The sequence below is a fragment of the Peromyscus californicus genome, unplaced genomic scaffold (genome assembly GCF_007827085.1).
Source record: "Peromyscus californicus insignis strain IS unplaced genomic scaffold, ASM782708v3 Scaffold_9__1_contigs__length_137607984, whole genome shotgun sequence".
Classification (NCBI taxonomy): Eukaryota; Metazoa; Chordata; class Mammalia; order Rodentia; family Cricetidae; genus Peromyscus; species Peromyscus californicus.
Genome location: NW_026294617.1, coordinates 17514111 through 17536168, shown reverse-complemented (window position 1 = coordinate 17536168; position 22058 = coordinate 17514111). Strand labels below are relative to the sequence as shown.

At 42.6% G+C, this 22058-nt stretch overlaps 1 pseudogene; it reads right to left on the bottom strand.

Annotated features, from left to right (window-relative positions):
* Nucleotides 1-22058, bottom strand: LOC128105938 (filamin-B-like; annotated as a pseudogene).

The window sequence follows — 22058 nt, the reverse complement described above, 5'->3', positions numbered from 1 at the left end:
ACCAGACCTGCCGGCCGGCCGACCAGACCTGCCGGCCGCCCTGGCGGGAGACCGGACCTGCCGCCAAGCCAAGTTAAGCGGTTTTTAATGGATTCTTGTCACGTTGGGCGCCAAATGTAGATGTAACTAACAGTCTTATAAAATAAGAAACACAGAGCCAATTCAGAGAAGAAAGCCAAGAGGTCAGAGCTAAGAGCCTCACCCTTCCTGATTCAGGGATCCTCTCCAGCCAAGAGAGCTCTCCGAAAAGGACCTACTTCCTGTGTGTCTGTCTTTAAAGTCTTCCTGTTCTACCTTCTCATTGGTTGTAAACCCAAACATGTGACTGCCTCGTCACTGCCTGAATGTACCGCCCTCCAGGTCCTTAAAGGCATGCGCCACCGCTGCCATGCACTTGCTATGACTCTAATAGCTCTGACCCCCAGACAACTTTATTTATTAACATACAATTAAAATCACATTTCAGTACAAGTAAAATACCACCACATTCTCCTGTTGGTCTCTTGCAAGTGGGCACAGATAATCTGATCATGGTAGCTGTTTTGTTTGGAGGACCATACTCCAGAACATCTGTCTTGAAATATCACTGCCCATGTTGCACCATAAGTCTTAAATCTGATGATCTAAGGCTTAGATTATAACTTGACTCACAGCATGTTGGATCTGGCTTTGCTGCAGTCCACCAGGAAAGAACACTTCTGGTCCATGAAGACCATTGAGAGTCCTGCCCTCTTGGAGTTACCTCCCTGGCAAGTCTGATAATGACTTGGGGATGATGCTATAGTTGGTTTCTGTTGAGGACCTGGTCACTGGCTCCACCAAGACGAATGAAGTCTTGTTGACTGAGCCTGGGCTGACAAGACACTGGCCTGTCAATTTGGCATTGAATGAACTACACACAATGTGGTTGGGCCTACCATATTTGACACCAATCAGGTGGTTTCTAGGGGTCACAGGAGTGTACATGACTTTGTACACTTTTGGGTTTTGCTGGTGATCCATTTTGACCTTGGTGGTCCTTCAGTGGCAACAGATAATGTCCCTGGGCCTGCTTGAGTGGTTTTCATTGGATACCTGTGGGACTCTCCTCAAGCCCAGAACCTTAGGCTGACACTGGAACATGATTCCCTGCTTGGCCAGGCCCCACAACATGCACTTTGAAAGGGATACCAACCCGTATGGCTCCCACTGAACTCAACATTGATTATCTGGCTCTAGTTCAGACACATGGCATCCCTCCACTGCTCCTGAGGGGTTATGCACCTTTGCATCAAGCTTGCCTTCTGCACCATTCAGTCTTATAGAAAAGGATGCTGGCTGGTTAACTTTTAATCCTCATTCCCAATGGCTTACAACAGTGAGGCAGTGAGTGTCATCTGGATGCGATGATGAGCATCAGGTAGGGTCTATCAGGGATGTGCTCATGGTTAAACTTCATGACACCTCGTTGTTACCAGGCTCTTGGGCAATATAAGAAATACCACATTACACATTTTTATGGTCAACAAATGTAATCTCTGCCTTTCTAGGCCCTTAACTGCAATGGAGAGGCCTCCAGACCCTGCCTTCCAAGTCATGTTGAACTCAGCTGGATGCCTGCTTCTCTCCTCTCCAGGCCAGGGCCTCCTGCCTGGACCTTGTGAGCACTTCTTTCACCAAGGGGCATCATGGGAACTGGAAGGGGTTTCCTGTTACATGCTGTCTGTGGTATTGTACACTGATTGTGTGAATGCCCATCTCCTGACACAAATTGGACACAGTGAGAGTTCTTCCCCACAGATACAATCTCCACCTTGGACAACATGGCCAGAGGGGCTGGGGACATGGGCAGATATGTCACTGCTGTTGACTTCCAGGATCTTCAGGTTCAGGTCACAGATAGAGCCTGGCTGGTCTAACTGATGTACCCTGACTCTTCCCTTACCCATGATCTTCACAGTGAATGGACTTCTAGGCAACATGCTCATCAGCTAATTTGGTGGAGATGATATAGACCCCAGGCACAGTGGGGAGGTAGGATACCTTGCAGGCAATGTACTCCATGTAGTCTATGTGGATGTCCACATTGCTGGGTCCTTCTACTACCAAGGACATGCCACCATAACCTGCATATCTTGTCTCCACAACGATGTAAGATATCTCAAAAATCTGGCCTTCTGACAGGCTTCAGCCATAGACTTTGGTGCAGCACAAATGGTCAGTTTAAAACTGGATCACCATAATGGATATGGGGCACTGGCCACATGGTTGCCATTCTTGATGCTGACTAGAGATTCACTCACCTCTCAGAGGATGAAAGAAATGCCAATGTGGCTGTTCGGCAGCCTCTTCAGCAGACAGGGCTCATCATGTCTAGATGGGGCTTGATCCTGGCTGTCATGTGTTGCGGTCAGTCTCACTGATGTCCAGAAGGAAGTTGGCAGCTGATCCTAGCTTCACTTGTGCGTAGTGTCTGCTGTCATCTGTGATCTTGACAGTGAAGGGGCTGCCAGGGATGTGCTTGTCATTATACTTGAGCAGGATGCTGTAGTCACCAGGCAGGGTGGCCATGTAGGTCACTGTACATGTCCCATCTTTGTTGTCAATGCAACTGATGTCTGCTTTTGAGGGTCAGTCCTTCAGTAGCAAAATCCAGACCACCTTCTCCTGCATCTTCTGTGACAATGGTAAATGAGGCATTTTTGTTGACTACTCCATACACAAGGCCTGGACCATATGCAGAAAGGCTCCCACTGTTGTGTAGTTCACACAGAACAGGAGAGGGCTTTCAGGGATGTGGCTGCCCATGTATTTGATGTGCATCTTGTGAAGCCTGACTTCAGTGTGGGCATATCTAACAGTGACCGTGCTATCTCTGTTGTCCATGATCTCAGGTGTAGCTTTCTTCCCAGAGACATATACACCTCTCCTGTGATTTCTCCTTTCCTGACAGCAAATGAAATCACCAAGTCAAAGGGCTTAAAGCCTAGGGCATTCACTGACTGGAACATAGGCCTCTTCAGTCACCTAGTACCTAAAGGACATGCATTTACTTGGGCCTGCTCCATGGCTATGACTTCTCTATCAGTGGCCATGACTGTGAAGAGGCTGTTGGGAATATCAACACCACAAAAGAGCACGTGGATCCCATAGGTGCCTGGCTTGGCAGCAGTGTAGAAAATGTCATAGGTGCCATCTTCACTTTTGATGACATCAGCCTCAGCCTCTGTGACATTCAGAATCATGCAGGCCACTTTCCCCTTCCCAGCAGTCTTGGCATCCAGTATGAAGCCCATTTTCTCTCCAGTTTTCACAGTAGGGGCAATCTCAGGACCTGTGGCCAGGCACTTGCTGGATCCACCTGTCTGCATGGACCAGATAAGGCAGGAGAATGTTGTCTCCACTATAGCCAACCCCAATTACATAGTGTCTGGTCTTATCAGAGATATAGGTAATGGCATATGTGGCGTTTTTATTGTTGTGGGTAGTGGCTCTCTGAGGCTTTCCCTCTTGGTCTGTGATCTGGACAGCCAGTAAGCCTTCACGAGCATCTCTGGCATCAATTGCAAACTCCACAGGTAAGCTGTCAGGCACCCCATAGGAACTGAGGCCTGGCCCAGAGGCAATCACTTTGCCAGCATCCTACATGGGAATGACCTTGACCTTAAAGGGACTTTGAAGGATCTCATCATCAGTATATTTGATGGAAACAATGTAGGGCCCCTCCTGAGATGGGGTAGTACTTTCCTCATGTCTGTCTTGACCTGTGAGCATTGGTGTATTTTGATCTCCTGAAGCTTAAAAGAACCTTCTTAAAGAGATAAAAAGTTTAGATATGTTCATCATTATTATTTATGGTCTGTACTGAATCTATATGCCATATACCCGCGGTATTCAGTGCCGACCAAACCTTGGTTGCTGCAACAGCCGTGGCCAGCCCCGAATGCCGGCTGCACCCCTTCACTTTGGCTGTTAAATTTAGTCTGAAATTTTTCTGTAAAGAAGTAACTTGAAGAATAGACTCTGCCTTTTTATAAGACAAAGGAAGGCGATTGATTCCAAAGTATACATAATTAAAATAGAACCCCGGCAGCAATTAAGGCATGGCATAGTTTTATCTATAGAGAGAAGCTTAAACATTTTTAAATTTAAATTTAAATTTTAGGGGACTAAGTAAGGAATTGATCATATTAATATTTAGAATATTTATAGATACGGTTTTGAATATAATAGAGATTATGATCATTTCTAATATGATCAAGCAACAAATTATATTATTTAATTAGCTTATAATTTAAGAAAAACATCCTTAACAGTTTATAATTTAAGTTACTGGGTAGATGACTAGTCATTAAGTTGTATTTTTAGTTATTTTTAATAGTTTGTAATTTAAGTAAACTTATTCTTAACAGTTTATAAGTTAGTAGCTAAATGATTAATCATTAAGTTGTATTGTTTAGTTATTCTTAATAGTTTACAATTTTAGTGAACCTATTTTTAACAACTTATAAGTTAGTTGTCTCTATAAATTTAGAACTTTATGTTTCATCCTGTTAGATTTAGCCTTAAAAATAATAAGCTTGAGTTGAAATTCCTTTAGTATGGAAACAAAGGCTCTTAATCATGAATCAGTAAAGAAACAAAAATAGCTATTTCGTGAGTGAAGAGGGGGAAAAGTTTATTTTTAAATTGTTAAGAGGAAAGATTTTTGGAGCTGATGAGAACTGGAGAGTGTAACTGAAGAGGCAGGCAGCAGCAGGGTGTCTGTTTAGGCCAGCCAGCCACCTGGGACCTGAGGGGGGCGGAGGGGAGTGTTGGAGATGCAGACAGGCAGTCAGAGTTGGAAGAAAAAGGCGGAGATGCAAAGAGAGTAAGTGTCTATGCAGCAAGGTTTTTCAGTTCTGGGACATCTCCAATCAAACCGAAAGACCTTCAGAATTTTCCAACTCAAAGGGAAAGTGTCCCCTCCCCAGTGACTTGGTTTGAATGAGTTAACCGGAAGTTGCTGGACAGGGCCATGATTTTTGTAAACAAACAGAAGCTTCATAGTAACAGTTAACCCAAAAAGACAAAGTGGGGAGAGAGAGAGGGAGAGAGACAGACACAGACACAGAGACAGACACAGAGAGAGAAGAAATAGGAGAAAACAGCTGGAGAAATAAGTTTACCGTGCTGGGAGTGAGAGCTGGGGAATCTTCTCTTGAGTTTCCAAACCAGCTTAACTGTCTGGGCCAACACAGCCACGGCTGTCAGCTTATCAGGGAAGCTTATTTTGTTATTTAAATGAAGAGCTGTCCTAGCTCCAAGCTCCCCAGTACCAGCAGTTTTCAAGTTAACCCTTTTGTTTCCAGTGAATCATTTCACTGAGAGCTCTGATTGTAGCAAACCCCACCAGTTTTTATTTACGTTCTCAGTGGGTTGTGGGGAGTGATTTATAATTAGGCAGAACAGAGGAAGCCAAATGTGGATTTTTATCTTGCTCAGATCTATTGGAGCAGCAACGCCCACAGTGAAAGGACTTAGGAATGGGATCACCACTGTGTGTCACTAGACCCTGCATCTTGCCCTGCTCAGTTGGGGTGTCTTTAACAGCATGTGAGTAGTTGTAATTATTGATGATATCCAAGTCCTTCACTGCATCATCAGGAAGGAAGTTGCTGAACTGTACATTGAGTGGGGCTTTTCTGGCTCCCTTGGTGTAAACTGTGCAGTGGGTTGGCTTCCCATTTTCCACACTTGCTTTACAAACACCCAGGCCTTCTGTCTTCATTTGTTGGCATTGTGGGACTTGACTCTGAAAGGGCTGGCAAAGATTTTCTGAGATACAAAGAGAATCTTGATAGTGTATCACCCAGCAACAGGAATCAGATATTTAAGTGTAAATGTGTCACTGATGTGAAGGCCTAGACTTAACTTTACAGGCTCAGGAATATGCCATAATAACTCAAACGAACAGGATCCTATGGTTTATGGCCCTTGGAAATATCTAGATAATCCTGCTGAGCAGTCCAGATAATCCTGTTCAATGGGTTGTGGTTCCCCGCCAAAAGTCTAGACCAATAGTTTCGAAAAATCACCTTGCCCCCTCTACCCAATCCCAAGTTGCCAATTCCTGGCTTGTGTTTTTTCCCTATAAAACCCCTCTACACCTGGGCTCGTGGCCATTGCCACATTTCCTTCCATTTGCCTTGCAGTGGCCCAGGTTGAATCTGAATAAAAGGACCCTTATGTGCTTGCATTGAAAACCGGCTCCTTGGTGGTCTCTGGGGGTTTCGAGAAACAGGTACAACAACTGACATTGTAAATAATGTCAAAATCCACATCTTCCTCATCCTCACTTAACACTTGGGCATCACACTTAATGCCAACACTGACATCAGCTTCCCTGGCCTCTGTACAATCCACTGTGAAGTGAGTAGGCTCATTTGCCTTCAGACTACTTCTTTCCACACCCAGTCCAAACACTTTGACCTTCTGTGAATGGCCACCTTGCCAGATGTTGACCCTGTAGGGACTGGGTGGAATAGTTACACTTGTCTAGACCCTAGCTGTGGTGTGCTTGATGGAATTAACTGGGGTATATGAGCAGGCATATGTGCCATCCATGTGACTCTTCATCTGGATGTCAATGAGCTGGCCTTCTCTGTCTTGACCCAGTATCTACAAGGGAGCTTTTCCAGCATCCTTAGGATTCATAATGAACTCAGCTGGGTTGTTGACAATGCAACCAGATTTCTCTAAACCCAGCCCATATACTTGGACTAGATCTGGGTTGTAGTCTCTGGTAGCAAGGTGGATGAAAGTCATGTATTGGGCTGTTCTTTATGTCTTCATCATCACATCTGACGTGAACAGCATATTCTCCAGGCTCCTAGGGCCAATATTTGACATCCAATGATCTAATATTCTGATAATCATATTCTATTTTCGCTTGGGAACAGCCTTCAATTGTGAAACCCAGAGTCCCAACCTCAGAACCAGTGGACTCCACCACAAAGTCTTCTAACTGACCAAAAATGCCACCATGGAGACCAGGGACCCATGCACAGATTTCTGTATGCCTGCTTCAGGGCCACCTTGAACTTCAAAGGAGCTCTTTAGAATGAAACACCCTCCCAACCCAAGTAACTGAAATACTGTATTTCCTTGGTGTCCTGGGGTAGTACTAAATGAGTAGATCCCATCCAGAAAGTCCTTCCAGACCCTTAGGGCCATTCACAGTTACACCAAGCTCCCCGACTCCAGCAGTTTTGGTGTCCAACTTAAAGTTTGCAGTTTCCCAGATTTGGAGTCCTTTGGGCTGCAGGCCTCAGCCACTGGCCCAGGAGGCATTTGGATTGCAGGTTTCCCCAACTTACATGCCAAAGGGACTCCCAGGAATGGCATCTTGAGCAAAGGAGACCTCGACCACATGGGGGATGGGTTTCACTGGTTTCCTCTGTCTTCCACTAGCAGCTCCACAGTGTTCTTGCCCTAGGGATCCTCCACCTCAATGTCATTGTCACTCATGCCAGTTCCAGCTGTGTAGCTGTCAAAGCAGGTGGGCTTATTGGCAGTGTTCCCTCTAGTTTCTAACCCTGGGCCTTTTGCAGTGACCTTGCTGGCATCTCCTTGGGCTTTGTCAACATTCACTTCAAATGGGCTCTTAAAGATGTGCTGTCCTGCAAAGAGGATATGACTTTGTGAAGCCTGGTGACCTGGGGCACATACTCCACAGAGTATGCCTTGTTCTTGTCAGTGTCAGGGTCACATGTGCCTCTTGTTTGTTTCCTTCTGGGTCCTCAGCAAACACCATCATATCTCCTTGCTCAGAGCTGATGATATCTATAGTGAACTTGTCTGGCTGTCTTACCATGTTTCCAGTGGGTTTGGTTCTCTCTCACAGGCCCTGGATTTCATTGGATTGAGTTTGGATTTAAGAGGAGCACCTAGCTTGAGTGTGTCTTTGGGGAACTGAGACATGTTGTCATGGAGTGCTCCTCTATTTTTAGGTGAAAATCTCCTCATGAGTAATGACCTGTGTGATGCTCAGCCAGTCATCAGTCTGCTGCATGACTTCATAGGCGTTATTCACTGGCTTTGTGGGCCTCAGGATTCCCAGTCTGGGCACAGACCTGGAGCACAACTGTCTACCAGGGCTCCTAGGGATTGACCATCTTGCCAGTTCTGGTTGAAATTGGTGATGGGCAAGTATGGATCTTGTTCTGAATCCATCCTAGCAGCCTCTGCTTTGGTGTCTGCTTCTTAGCATCATGATCCCCTTCATCTTTCCATACACACATGTGTGAAGGCAATATGAAAACCTAGATACCTTGCCCCTTACCCTTTTTACCCAATCTCAAGGCACCAAGGCATGTAATTCCCAGCTTGTGGTTTTTCCCTGAAAACTCTCCTAACCTAAGGCCTGGTGCTGCCACTGCACTTCTGCCTATCAGCTGGGTGGCAGCCATGGTTTAAACTTGACAATAAAAAGACCCTTGTGTGCTTGCATCAGAAACTGGCTCCTTGGTGGTCTCTGGGGGTTTTGCAACATGGGTACAACATTTGATGCATTGGCCGGGAAACCCCAGGACCCCACAGACTCCAGAGTGGAGGGTCCCTGACCAGCTGGTAAATGTGTCTCTAAGTGTCTGTCTGTCCTGTCTGTCTGTGTTCAGTTTTATTTCTGTTGCATGCCTAAGTCGGTGAAATCTGTGACTGATCAGGAATGGTTAAGGGGTGGGTGTGCCCAAGGACCATGATCACAAGGGCCTAAAAGACATTCCAGACCCTGGTAGTGGGACAGATATCACCACATCTGTTTAATTGAGAACAGAGGCCCTCAGATCTGTAGTGGGGCAGAGACCCCAACATCTGTTTCTGGTCAGCTGATACTGTTTCCCTGGGAAAATTGTTTGCCTTTCTGTTGGAATGTCCTGCCTATATGAATGTGTAAATGTGTGAGAAATGTGGCCACAGGTATTTGTGTTTTATGCCTGAACTTGTGTGTGCATTGTGACTCCTGATAGAAGCTGTGCATGAACAGCCTTTGGGGTCAGATGGCCAGCGGAAGGGATGCAGGGTCCCTTTGGTTGGACTGGGCTTGCTCTCTGGGTAGGAGGGCTGACAGCAGTGGGCCAGGAAGCTCACTGTTGTGGCACGGCCAGGGCAGCCCAGGGGCTACCGTGGGGACCTAGGGTGCCACCAGTCAGCTGGGAGCTAGGGTAGGGTGTGAGCATTGAGGCCTGGACATGGCAGGTTTGTGGCTGGGCTGCCACACGGGGAACCGCAGGGTGGAGCAGCATGGAGCAGGTGAGGTCTCATGTAGCTTGGAGCATGCCTCACCTAGGTGTGCTGTCGGACTCAGGCCTAATGGAGAGCTGCCCCTCTGGGGCTGTGACCAGGGCACGGGGTCCCTTCTAGTCTGCCGATCTTGTGCACTAGAGAATCTGGGGTTGGTGGTGATCTTTTGTCCCCATGCTGTTCTCCATTTCCCATGCTGATGGGTGGGACGTCCAAGACATGCCCTGGGGCTGCCTGCTAAACCTGACCAAGGTTTGGCTCCAAGGGTGGAACAGAATGTTACTGCCTATGGTTGCTAAGCTACGGAGGCTATGTTATAATGCTGTAGCCTGGCCTGTCTTGATCATTCAGATCCAATAAGTTCTTCAGGTTCGTACACTGTTGATGCAAATTTAGAGTTATTCTTCTTATGGTATAGGCATGTATTTCTGTTCTTGTTTAAAATAGTGTAGCTTTATGATATATCCTAGACTGCTGAGGGGAATCACAAGAAAGACCTTAGTAAGAGTTTCTATATTTAAAAAATAAGAGAGAAAGCAGGAGACTAAAAAATAAGAGAAGGAAAGGAAAAGAGAAATTTGAAGTAAATGTCTGAGGAATCAAAGGAATGGACTGAGGGTACATAGAAGGTTGTAGAAGGTCAGAGGGGAAGTGAACTATGTTGGTTGTGGTTTCTTATATGTACAAATACTGAATTTGAAAGTTAATTTTGGTTGGATTTCATTTTAAAATTAGCTGATGATTCTTTACTGCAAACTGTTTATGTTAAAAATGGAGATATATATGTGTGTGTATAGCGACAGGTATGTGACTTAGATTTAACTCTATTTGCAAATGTAAGCTAGTTTTAATTGTATGTATGTGTATGTAACTTGGATCCAACTGTGCATATGTGTGCCAATAATTATTGTCTAGAAAAACATGTTTTACACAGCAAACATGTGGTTTTCCTCCATCTTGACTGATGAACTCCTCATGATGTAGGCAGCCACATGGCTGGCAACCATCTTTTACTAAGGTTAGAGAGATGTATTCAGGTTTACAAAAGCTAACTTAGAGATTTATACCTAAGTCCTTATGTCTTTGCCAACTGTTCAGCAGCAAGCTTCTAGAGATTTTAAATAGATGGCTACATGTGTTTAATAACTAAGGTGTTTGATAAATATTAAAGCTGCACCTCAGTGCTTTTATACACAAGAATATACCTTGCTCTGGCAGCTAAACTTTGTAATTTAGGAGCCACCCAGGTGATAGTCACCAGGAATTGAGATGTACATTTCTTTCTTTCTTTTTTTTTTTTAAAAAAAAGATTTATTATTTATTATGTATACAGCATCATGACTGCAGGCCAGAAGAGGGCACTAGATCTCATTACAGATGGTTGTGAGCCACCATGTGGTTGCTGGGAATTGAACTCAGGACCTCTGGAAGAACAGTCAGTGCTCTTAACCTCTGAGCCATCTCTCCAGCCCAAGATGTACATTTCTTGTCATACAGCAAGACAATGACCTAGGCAAAGGGCTTGGAACAGCTTCTGGCTTCATGAGTCTCCACCCTTTAGGGGATGAAAAACTTTTTTACAGGGTTAGCCTAGAATGACCTGTATGTCAGATGTTTGCATTGAGATTCAACAATGGCAAAACCACAGTTATGAAACAGCATTGAGAAAGTTGAGAACCAGTGACTTGGATTATGTTTCTCCTTATTCAAGGTCTAGTCAGACTTAAGAATGTATGTCTAGCCTCCTTGTCTTTGGTAAATTTTTTAAGTTTAAGCTACTTGGGTAAACTGAGTCATATAAATGTTTAAGATTGACATTTTGTTTTGGTTTCTTTACTGAACCTGTATTTGATACTAGAAGAGCTTCAATCTAAAATCATTGTTTTTAAGGCTACTTATTGTAGACCGTTAGAGAACACAAGTAAATAGTCATCTTATAAATAATCAAGTTCTTTAATTATAGTCATGCTAAGTACTGATGTAATTAATTACAGGGATAATCTTTACTCAGTCCCTTACATATGTTTTCAGGGTTGAGCTTAAAACAAGTAACTAGAAACAAAGTTTGTCTATTCAGATATACCTGGAAAGACTTCATACTTCAGAGATATGCAGAATATGGCATTTAAAATGTTGATCTAAAAGCTTATTATGTCAGACAGACATCCAGATCCTAGCTGACCCAAGGTCTTCAAAGAAGATTATGTACGAGGCACCACAATGCCTCTGCCTGGATTATGGCAACACTGACCACAAGGCAAAGATGCCCCCAATGCAATGCCTGCCACCAGTATTGGGCCCTGACTATGGACAAGCAACAGGACTTTGGAGAATTGATTGCACTGTTTTGACTAGATAAATTAAGATCAGTCTTCCCATGTGTGTCCCTCTTCCACAGGAAAAACTCTGCCTTATGGGCCTGATGGCCAAAGAAGATTGATGTTGTTCTGATACTTGGGCCTCCAACACTATAGAGACATGGGTATGGACTAGTCTCTGTCATTTATAGAATTGGAAGCTGCTTGCCCTGCACTCAGATATAATTTATCCTTCTTGGATCTCTGATAGTACTGACAGTAGGCTAGCTATAACTTGGTCAACTTGCAGCATCAAACAACCAGATCTATAGCCAGCTCGTTAGATCATTTTTAAGAAAATGTTCTAAGATATAAAAGTTTAAATAAATCATAAAGGTGTAAATATGGGTCTAAAATGTCTGAGGATATGAAAGCTTATAAGCTTTGAGAATCTCAGAAAATGATTTAAGATATAAATACAAGTTGTAATGAGAAATGCTTCAGATTGCTCCTCCTGTGATATAACAGTTCAGAGATTAACATTTAATAGAGTTCTGATAAGCTGGTAGAGCAATGAATACTTACTGTTCAGTCACAAGTTCAACATTTTAGAATTATTTTAGTTGTCATCTAAATATATCTAAATATAAACTTAAAAGTGCCTCTCACCAGGCCAAAGATCTCTGTCTAATTTTTACCTGGCTTTCTGGACAGAAGGAAAATGCACATACTCTTAACGAAAATCTGTAGTTCTTGTTGGGACTCAAAGGTATGAGTCCACTCCTGCTGTTTTGCATCTGCTTTGTCTATGATGTGGATGTCAGTACAGATTGGTAATACTAATGTATTTAAAATTTCTATGTCATTTTGTAAGATAAGTCATATAGGCCTCAGAGAATTAAAAGAGTCATAACTTGGATCTACTTTACAGAGGTTGAAAGGACCCCAGATGAGTATAGCTTAAATTTTCCCCACTTGTCTTTTCCTAAGAATGTCATTCATTTTTTTTTCCTCTCTCCTGGTCTTGGGACTCCTGCTCTTCCCAATTACTAAGAATATGGGCCTAAAAATTCCAAATCAGTTCATAAATTTTAACTGCAGTTTGTAGTTTAAGTTTGTCTCAACAGGTTTCCACTTGGCTGGCAGACACTTCCAAGCTTCAACTGCTGACTACACTGCTCTGGATGTGCTAAAAGCTGACATGGACCAGCCCAGCCAATGTGATTGTTCCCTGTCTCTACAGCTGGGTCAGATAGCCACATGCTTCTGACAGATGCCCCATTGCCCAGCCTTTGACTAGCCTTTCAGCCTTTTGGGGGTCCTGACAATGGCGCCCCAATGTCAGCTAGAAGCAGTTCCAGAAGAGAATACGTCATCCCATGTTCCCTACCCAGAGTAGGCTGAAATGCTGGGTCAAGAGGAAACTTCCTGGCATAGGAGCAAGATGGCCAATTATAATGCCCATTGACATACCAGGAAAATAGGTTCAGAGTCGTCAATAGATAAATTTATTAACTGAAATGGTTTTACAATAAGATAAGACACTTGACCTTCTTTTTGCAGAACCAAAGAGGTATTATCTAAGATCATAACCTGGTTGTACTGGAAATCAGAACTACAGGGCCTTAAGAATGACTAGATACAGATGTCGCTGCCCTAGAAAACTCTGTTAGCTAATTGTTCTTAGGTTCCGATACCCTTGAACCTCTGGACAGGAAGTACTCATTATTGTGTCTTGTCATGGGTACTTATGAAGGGGGGAATGTGAAGGTAATATGAAGGCCTATACTTGACTTTACAGATTCCTTCTTAGGGAAGGGCTACCATCTTAGACCACCTGGTGACTAGGGGCTGTACTCAGTTCCAGGAAGAATCTCAGGAATGTGCCCCCACAATTCAAACAGATACCCTAGAAGCAACTAATTAAGAAACAGGGCAGTAAAGTTTAACAAGATCCAGATGCTCCTGCAGACATCCTGTCAGTAGTTTATGGCCCTTGAAGATATCCAGATAATCCTGTCAGCAGGTTGTGATTCTGCGCCAAAAATCTAACCCAATAGTTTCAAATGTGGTTTCATGCCAAAAGCCTAGACAATAGTTTCAAAAAATCTCCTTGTCCTGTATCCCTTTTACCCAATCTCAAGACACCAAAGCATGTAATTCCCAGCTTGTGATTTTTCCCTTTAAAAACTCTCCTACCCCTGGGCCTGCTGCTGCTGTTACATTTCCCTCCATCAGCTGGGTGGTGGCCCAGGTTTGAACTTGACAATAAAATGATCCTTGTGTGCTTGCATCAGAAACCAGCTCCTTGGTGGTCTCTGGTGGTTTTGTGACACAGGTAGAATACATGGAAATGGAGTAGAGAAGGATCAAAGTCCACAGCAAGCCCATCCACAAACTTGATGCTTTCATGGCCCCGAAACTCCATCACCACCAACACATTCTCCAGCTTCATCTGTTGGAAGGTGGGCTGCTGGTGGGACTTGTGGTGCCTGTGCTTCTGACTGAGCACCTTGAGCAGCTCAATGAGCCATAACTTGTCAATCAGGTCTGTCTGCAGGTTCCGGATGCATTTGTTCACACATGAGGTGCTCATTGTACCAGTGAAAGAACATGTTCTGCTGAATCTTGGCTCATCTTTCACCAGGTCCTTCTCAGTCACCAACATCCTAGAGGCAGAGAGTGTGATGAGACAATGAGTCGCAGGAGATAATATAAAAAGCCCCAAGGACCCACAGAGGGGGACAGAGGCAAATGGGAAGGGGGCTCAAACTTGCTGCTTCCAAGCCACAACAGGAGCTGCTCTCAATAAGCAACATTTTTGACAATATATTTTCATAGTTGGAATTGCTTTGAAATACTTTAATTCTGACTTTCCAAAATATTAAGAAACACATTTTAAAACAAAATAACTGTATTTATACTTAATTTTCTTAATTCTTTTTAGAGTACTAAAATTTTTACTTTTATTTATTTTATTTAGGGTAGGTAGGAACAGCTAGAGTAATTCACTATGAAAATCTTAATCTCTGTTAAACCTAACATTCTTTTCATTTCTCTCTTCACTTTTTGGAAGATATTCTTTCACTGTGACATATGCTTAAAAGTGATCATTATCTTACTATTCATGTGAAAAACATTTAGCAAGTGTTCTAAATCCTTTAATTTTGAGACCCTATATCATACATTTGATATTTACAAACAACTTTCTGATACAGGATCTCACTATGTAGCCCAACTTGAACTCACAGAGATATGCCTGCATTTTTAACTCCTGAGTTCTGGGATTAAAGGCATGGGCCAAAACATGGCACAAACAACTTTGAATTCATTCTTTAACAGTTGATTACGATTGATGACTGCTGTCCTTATCTTTTTTCATTTAGAAAGAGCTAATCAATCTCATACCCAAACTGCTGGCAAATAGCTACCTTATTGAAGAGTGTTTAGCGGTCATTATCCTGGACATTAATGTTGCAGTTGCTTTTAATTAACAGCATAACCACATCTGGATGATTATGAGCACATGCATAACGCAGTGAAGTCTACAAATTGAGAGGACATTTTAAGAAATTATAGAATACTATATCAAAGGACATTCAAGTGTAAATACTAGATAGGATGTAAGTCATATCCCCTCAGGACAGTCCAACAGAGAGCCAACAGGCCTATAAGAGATTTGTTAAACTTGTTGAAGCCCTTAATTGTAATCTGGTTTGTTTTGTTTCTTAGGTAATTGATATAGGATGTTAGCAGTGATTCATTTATGCTGGGGAAATGGAATTCTGCCACCTATGACTTCCTTACGCAGTGGATAGCACTTATCTGGTTGACTGCCAATGGACAGACACCCTGCTTAGCTTTTCTATCTTATAGTGCATTCCATAAGCCATTGTCACCGACTCCCCTCCCACAGAAATTCCCCAAGTTCTTTAGGAAACAAACTATTCAACAACTAAGTGTTTATTGTTACAGTTGGGAATGAGATAATTAGAAAATATGCCACCAAGAAGCATTTCCTAAATTCCTCCTGGGTTTCTCTTTTTCCAGCACTTCTTATTTGCACATATAGATGCCAGTGACTTCTTTCCTGACCCACATGCTCTCTTCTCATCTATTTCTTACACCATGCCCTGATGTTTTCCCTGGAGAGGTATAATTTTCTCCCATGCTGATGAATTTTCTTGAAAATTCTCTTTTATCTTTGTCCTAACCATTGAGATTGTGAAGAATCCAATCTTCTCCCAATTCAAGATGCAGAAGAATGTCTTAGTAATACATCTGGAATGCAAACATTGTTCACAGGTACAGCCCTTTGTAGCATGTACAAAGTCCCTGGTTCTGTTGCCAACACTGGAAGAAGGAAAAGAAGGAAGGTAAAAATATGAGCATGGGAATAAAGAACGAATCCCAAAATGTTTTTAAAAGGTGAGACATTCCTTTAATCCCAGCACTCCAGAAGCAGACAAATCTCTGAGTTCAAGGCCAACCTGGTCTACAGAATGAGTCCAGGACAGCTAGGGCTACACAAAGAAACCCTATCTCAAAAAACAAAAACAAAAGGATGACATAATTTTTGTAGCATCAACTTTTTCTCCTAATTGTACCTATAGTAATTTGAGGATTAATGAACAGCTCTCTCTACCTCTGATTCTCTTAACAGTGTTTGCATTAGGACACTGAGCATGGATAATGTGTCTTTAGTCTCTGTGTGGTTATTGAGGTCTCAGTACATGAACCATTGACCCTGAAACATGAGCTCCCTGATTCCTAGAGATTTGTGAAGACATTAAGAAGGACCTGTGGGTTTTCCCAAATATTTAATAAAAGTTCAATGGGCTCTGAAGACTGTCTAGAACATTAAAGTTTCTATGCTGACTTCCCAATCCATAATAAAAATTTCCATCTTAGTTCTCTTCTAAGGCAATATGGGAAAATGTTTAATTCAAAATATTATTAGAAAGTGATTTTTTGTTTTTCTAGTTTTATATAGCTTTTATGAAACTTACAAATCAGAACTTACTGTCCAAGTTGAAAACATGCCTTCAACCTTTTTTATGTGACAAAATGGAAGTATATACTAACTATGCTTCAAACCTAAGACCTTCCATCTATAAAACTGTCACTTTTTATTACACTTTGACTCTAGTATAAACAGTTTGCAATGGCAGGCTGAAAAGCTCACCCAGGAAATAACTCTACTGAAAGTTCCCCAGTGTGAAGCTGAAGGCAGCTTGGATGAATGTCTCTCTGGTTTCTGTCCCAGGGAAACAGCTCACCTCTGAATTTTATGCTCTTCCTGCCACATCTTGCACAATGATCCCTGAGACATAGGAGGGGATTGAGCTCTCTATGTCGATTAAAGCCTGAGCAGTCCCCAGTCACTGCAACTTTGCCAGTTATGAACAACCACGTTAATCACAATAGGCTTTGATTGGAAGCGTCTAAACTGAGAGATGGTAGATCCATTGATCTATGGATCTGATGGTAAGTTCTTTTGTCATTTTCGTTCTATGTCCTTTTAGCAGCATACTAATAATACATTCTTCCTTAATGCCCATGACCTGTCTTTCATTAGGTTCTTAGTCTGATAATGGTACTTAGATACAGTCAGGTAGTGGTTGCTTACCCCTACAATATTTGTACCACTATTGCACTAGGTCTGTTATTACTGTAGGTAGAAATGTTTATAGTTGAGCATGACTGGTGATTACTTGTCTCCTCAAGAAGCTTGCATAGCACCTTACAGCACTCTGAAAGCAAGTCAGGAGGGATAAATCTGCTTTTTTACCGCTTTGATTTTACAGTGCTATATGACTCAAGCATATGGAGTCTTTAGCAGTAGGGTCTTGTAGTTAGAGTTTTCCTGCCTGGCCCACAGTCAGGACAAATCTCTTACCTGCCAGTCCCATAGCCGCTCAGACCCAACCAAGTAAACACACAGAGACTTATATTGCTTACAAACTGTATGGCCGTGGCAGGCTTCTTGTTATCTAGTTCTTTTATTTTAAATTAACCCATTTCTATTAATCTATAAGTTGCTGCGTGGCTCGTGGCTTACCGGTACCTTACATCTCGCTTGTCATGGCGGCGGCTGGCAGTGTCTCCCTCCTCAGCCTTCCACTTCCCAGAATTTTCCTCTCTGCTTGTCCCACCTATGCTTCCTGCCTGGCTACTGGCCAGTCAGTGTTTTATTTACTAACCAATCAGAGAAACACATTTGACATACAGAACATCCCACAACAGGGTCTTATCATCAAGTTCCTGAGAAGAGGCAAGAGCAATAGCAATACAATGTAATGTTTCAGTGGTCTTTGGGACCTAATTGTCAAGAACTCCAAAAGAAGTAACTTCTACATGGCACAGAGCTTTTATATGTTATCCTATGTTGTCTAGTAGGGGCATTGTTCCTCTGTTTAAGAGTAACTCCATTTTAATTCTGTCTCTCTCTCTACTCTCTCTATTTTCTTTTCTGTGTATGTGTTTGTGACTCTCTGTGTGTGAGTGTATGTTAGTGATATTAAAGTATAGTCAATTTCCATGTCTTTTTCAAAAGGTCTTTGGTTTTATTTATCTCTTTCCCTTCTCCCTCTGGTTGCCCACCTCCACTCCCCAACCCAGTTTAATTCCACTTGGTCCATATTTCCTTTTTTATCTGTATACTCTATCTCTGCTCTACTCATAGCCATTCCCATGGCACTTTATTAATTTCATGAACATTATGAGTCTTGCAATTGAAACACATATCTGAAAATTTAATACCAACTTTCACAGGGACTGAAAATGTGTGATGTTTATCTTCCTGGGTCTGGGTTTCTCAAAATAACTGTTCCAGCTCCATCTGTTTAGTTGTGAATTCTATAGTTTCATTTTTTCTCCATATCTGAATAATATTACCCTTTTTGACTCTAACACTTTTCATTATTCATTTATCAGTTGATGCAAATCTAGTGGCTATTGTAAATATAATCACAATGAACATGGATGAGCAGATGTCTCTAGAAGAGGATGTGGACTCCCTTTTGTATATATATGGAAGTGGTACTGCTGGGTCATATGGCATATCTAGAGTGACCTTTTTGAGTAATCCCCATACTGATTCTTAAATTTGTTGTACCAGTTTGCATTCCCTCAAGACTTGAAATGGAGTTCCTTTTCCTCAATGACAGCATGTGTCATTTTTTGTTTTTTGTTTTTTCACCTTAGGCATTCTGACTGGGGTGAGATGAAATTAGAGAGAATTTATAATTTGCATTTCCTCAATAGCTAAGTAATTTAAACACCTTTAATTGTCAGCCATTTCTGTTTTGCTTTCTGAGAATTCACTATTTAGCTCTATATCCCATGATTAATATTTAAACTATAAAGACATAATAATTGTCTTCTCCTTCCTCTTTCCAATCACTTCACACCCCCCACTTACTCCATCTCAAATTGGTTGTTTCTTGTTTCTTTTTTGTTTGTTTAATACTATTGCATTTATATTTAAATAAGGGCAACCATGTGGTCTAGCAGCCATCTTGGCTAAGGTCAAAACAGGTGGGTCATAAGACCTCACTGCCACCTTTACTAAGGGCAGCGTGGGTGGGGTGCCCAGTGCTCTCAGGCTCTAGCCTCCAGCCATCTGGGAAGAGGGAAGTTCAGTTGCAGCCTGGAGTTCATGCCTCTGCAGCCATATGGGTGGGGACAGCATGCTTCTATGTTGGGATAGGATAGCAGCACTAATGCTTAAGATTTTAAATTTCAGATTCTAACAATACAATTCTGATCCACTTTGTGTTATAAGCTCAGGATTTAAAATTTTTCTTGGTTATCTATGACCTGTTTTTCTATGATTTGGATTTCAATACTGATTGATAATGGTAATTTAGCTAAAACTTTTATGTTCTTTTATATATTTTTCTCTCTCCTGATCTCCAATTACCAAAACTACAGGCCTGAAGATTTCAAATAAATTCATAAAGTTTAACTCCTGTCTCTAGTCTATATTTCAGCAAGCTGGCAGAAACATCAAAGCAGTGGTTATGGACCACAGCCAAACATAATTGTTCCCTGCCTCTATAGCCAGGTCAGACACTGACAAGTGCCCCATTACCTAGCCTTTGACTAAGCCTTTCATCCTTTTGGGAGGCCCTGACAACAATGCCCCAATGCCAGCTCAAAGCAATTCCAGAAGAAAATACCCACATTCTCTGTCCAGAATAGGCTGAAATTCTGGGTCAAAAGGAAACCCCCTGGCACAGAGGACCGATTGACTATCTAATGTCCATTGATATTTATTGATTAAAATGGTTCTGCAATAAGATAAAACACTTGCCCTTCTTTATGCAGAACCAGGGAGATATTGTATGACCTTAAGGAATAATTATTTCTATATAATTCATTCAGGCTTATAATCTGGTTGCACTCAAAGATCACCTCCCCCCATCCTTGCTAACTTCATTAAGCTATAACTAACTGGGAAACCTGTATATTCAGATTTAAGTCACGTATATGCTCTCAAAGTTATAAATACATCTAACAGATTTTGTTCCCTCAGTCTTCAAACACCTGTAGAGAACTGAGAATATGGCATTTAATACAAAAGCTTTTTGTGGTAAAGAGAAATGTCAGCTCCTGGTAGCATCCTGTATCTTCTCCTAAGAAGATGGATGGCCACAGAACCTTCACCTGGAAGCTAATGGCAAGGCCAGCCATGCAGCAAAATGCTGAGATCCTGTCCAGATCATGATAAAGAGGAACAACAGAAATCGGTTGTCCTCTCTGCCAAGACAGGTAAGATGACCTCCCCAAATTTCTATTTCACAAAGAATCTCTCAGATCTTCTGGGCTTATCAACTGAAAGAATGTTTCCTTTGGGGCTTCTGTCCAAGCCACCAATGACCACTGAGAGACCTGGGATTGCTGCCCAGGTAGCTGGAAAGCTGTCTCAGTTCTTAAATTTATCCTTCTCATATCTGACAATGTTTGATGAGTAGGGTATATCAGTTGGACAGACCCAATCCCAAGATTACTGACAGTTCATTAATAAGTTTCCCATTAAAATTACAGACAGCTATGCCTCATTCACAGGCTTCATGGTACAGGATAGACCAGTTTTAGATATAAGTCCAGTGGTTCAAAATTTTAATACTGATAAATGCAGCTTTGATAAACTGATAGAACATTGACTACAAAGAGTTCTTAAGAGTCCTTAAATGGATTTTGAACCCTTTTGCTATGATATGAATCTATTCCAGCTCTCTTACAGATACCTACAAGTCCCTGGGGGAAAGTTCTGCTACTGCATAAAAAAAAAACAAAAAACAAAAAACAAACAAAAACAAACAAACAAAAAAACCCTGATCTGACAAAAATTAGCAGTCTCCAGAGCCCATTTTTACCTCACCCATTTTCAAGCATATCTTGCAGTTTTCCTCCTCCTGCCTGGGCTAAGGGACTCTCCAGATACACCAGCCCCTGCACCAGCTGGCACCAGCTCCAAGGATCCCAACCCCCAAACGTGGACACCAACTGAGATGGATGCATGCCCCTCTCCAGAGAAATGACAGATGTGATGACTCCTACCATCCTGAAGAACATACCATTACTCAGGTCACTGCTTGTACCACCTCTCCAGGCTCAGGCGCGCACCTGTCCAGCAACTGGTACCTGGTTTTCCAAGATGTCCCAGTAAAGGGCATGTTCGCTCTCATGTCTCATCCATTCACCCTTTGCCTTTTCTGTACAACCAGAGCACTTCCCTGTTCCATTCTTTCTGGCAGTTATCAATCTTCCCATGACTACCCCTGCTCATGAGGCCAATGCTAACAAATCTATTTTTTTCCTTCCTCCTAGTAACTTGCCCTCTCAGCACATTCAAAGGAACAGATGCCTGAGATTTTCATGACACAGCTCACTCAAGGTACAGATGCCTGAGATCTCTCTCCATGATGACAGCTAACTAGATACTTCACACTCCCACCGCCCACCATGCGTGATTCCTGGTTTCCCTCCTCCCCACTTCACCCCTCGCTAGCTTGAAGTAGCCTTGAGAATCCAGTGTCCTTGTTCCCTTACTTGCTTCCATAACTCATCTCTTTTTATAATACTCAAAAGGGAGAAATGTTAATATTCTGACCAACCCCTTGGCTCCACTCTGTATCCTGACATAGAAGCTTCTTCTTAAGGGGAAACTACACCCCTTTCTCCCTCTCTTCCTGTTTCCTCCCACAAAGTGTGTGCACCCTTCCCCCATCCCCTCTTCTCTTTTCTTCTTTCTCCCCCCCACTAAATAAAACTCTTCAGTGAGCTCCGTCTGCATGGCGCCTCTGTCTCTCACCCACACCACTGGGCACCTTAGCTGTACCCACCAGGGCCTTCTGAGTACAGTATATCATAAGACCAGGTCTCCTCTTCCAGGGTGCTGTGGTTGCAGTTGATGGCTGCCCTGCTGTCTCCACTGACTTTGATCTTAGTGCAGCTCTCCAGTTTAGCAGACAAGCACTCCCCGTTCTGCAT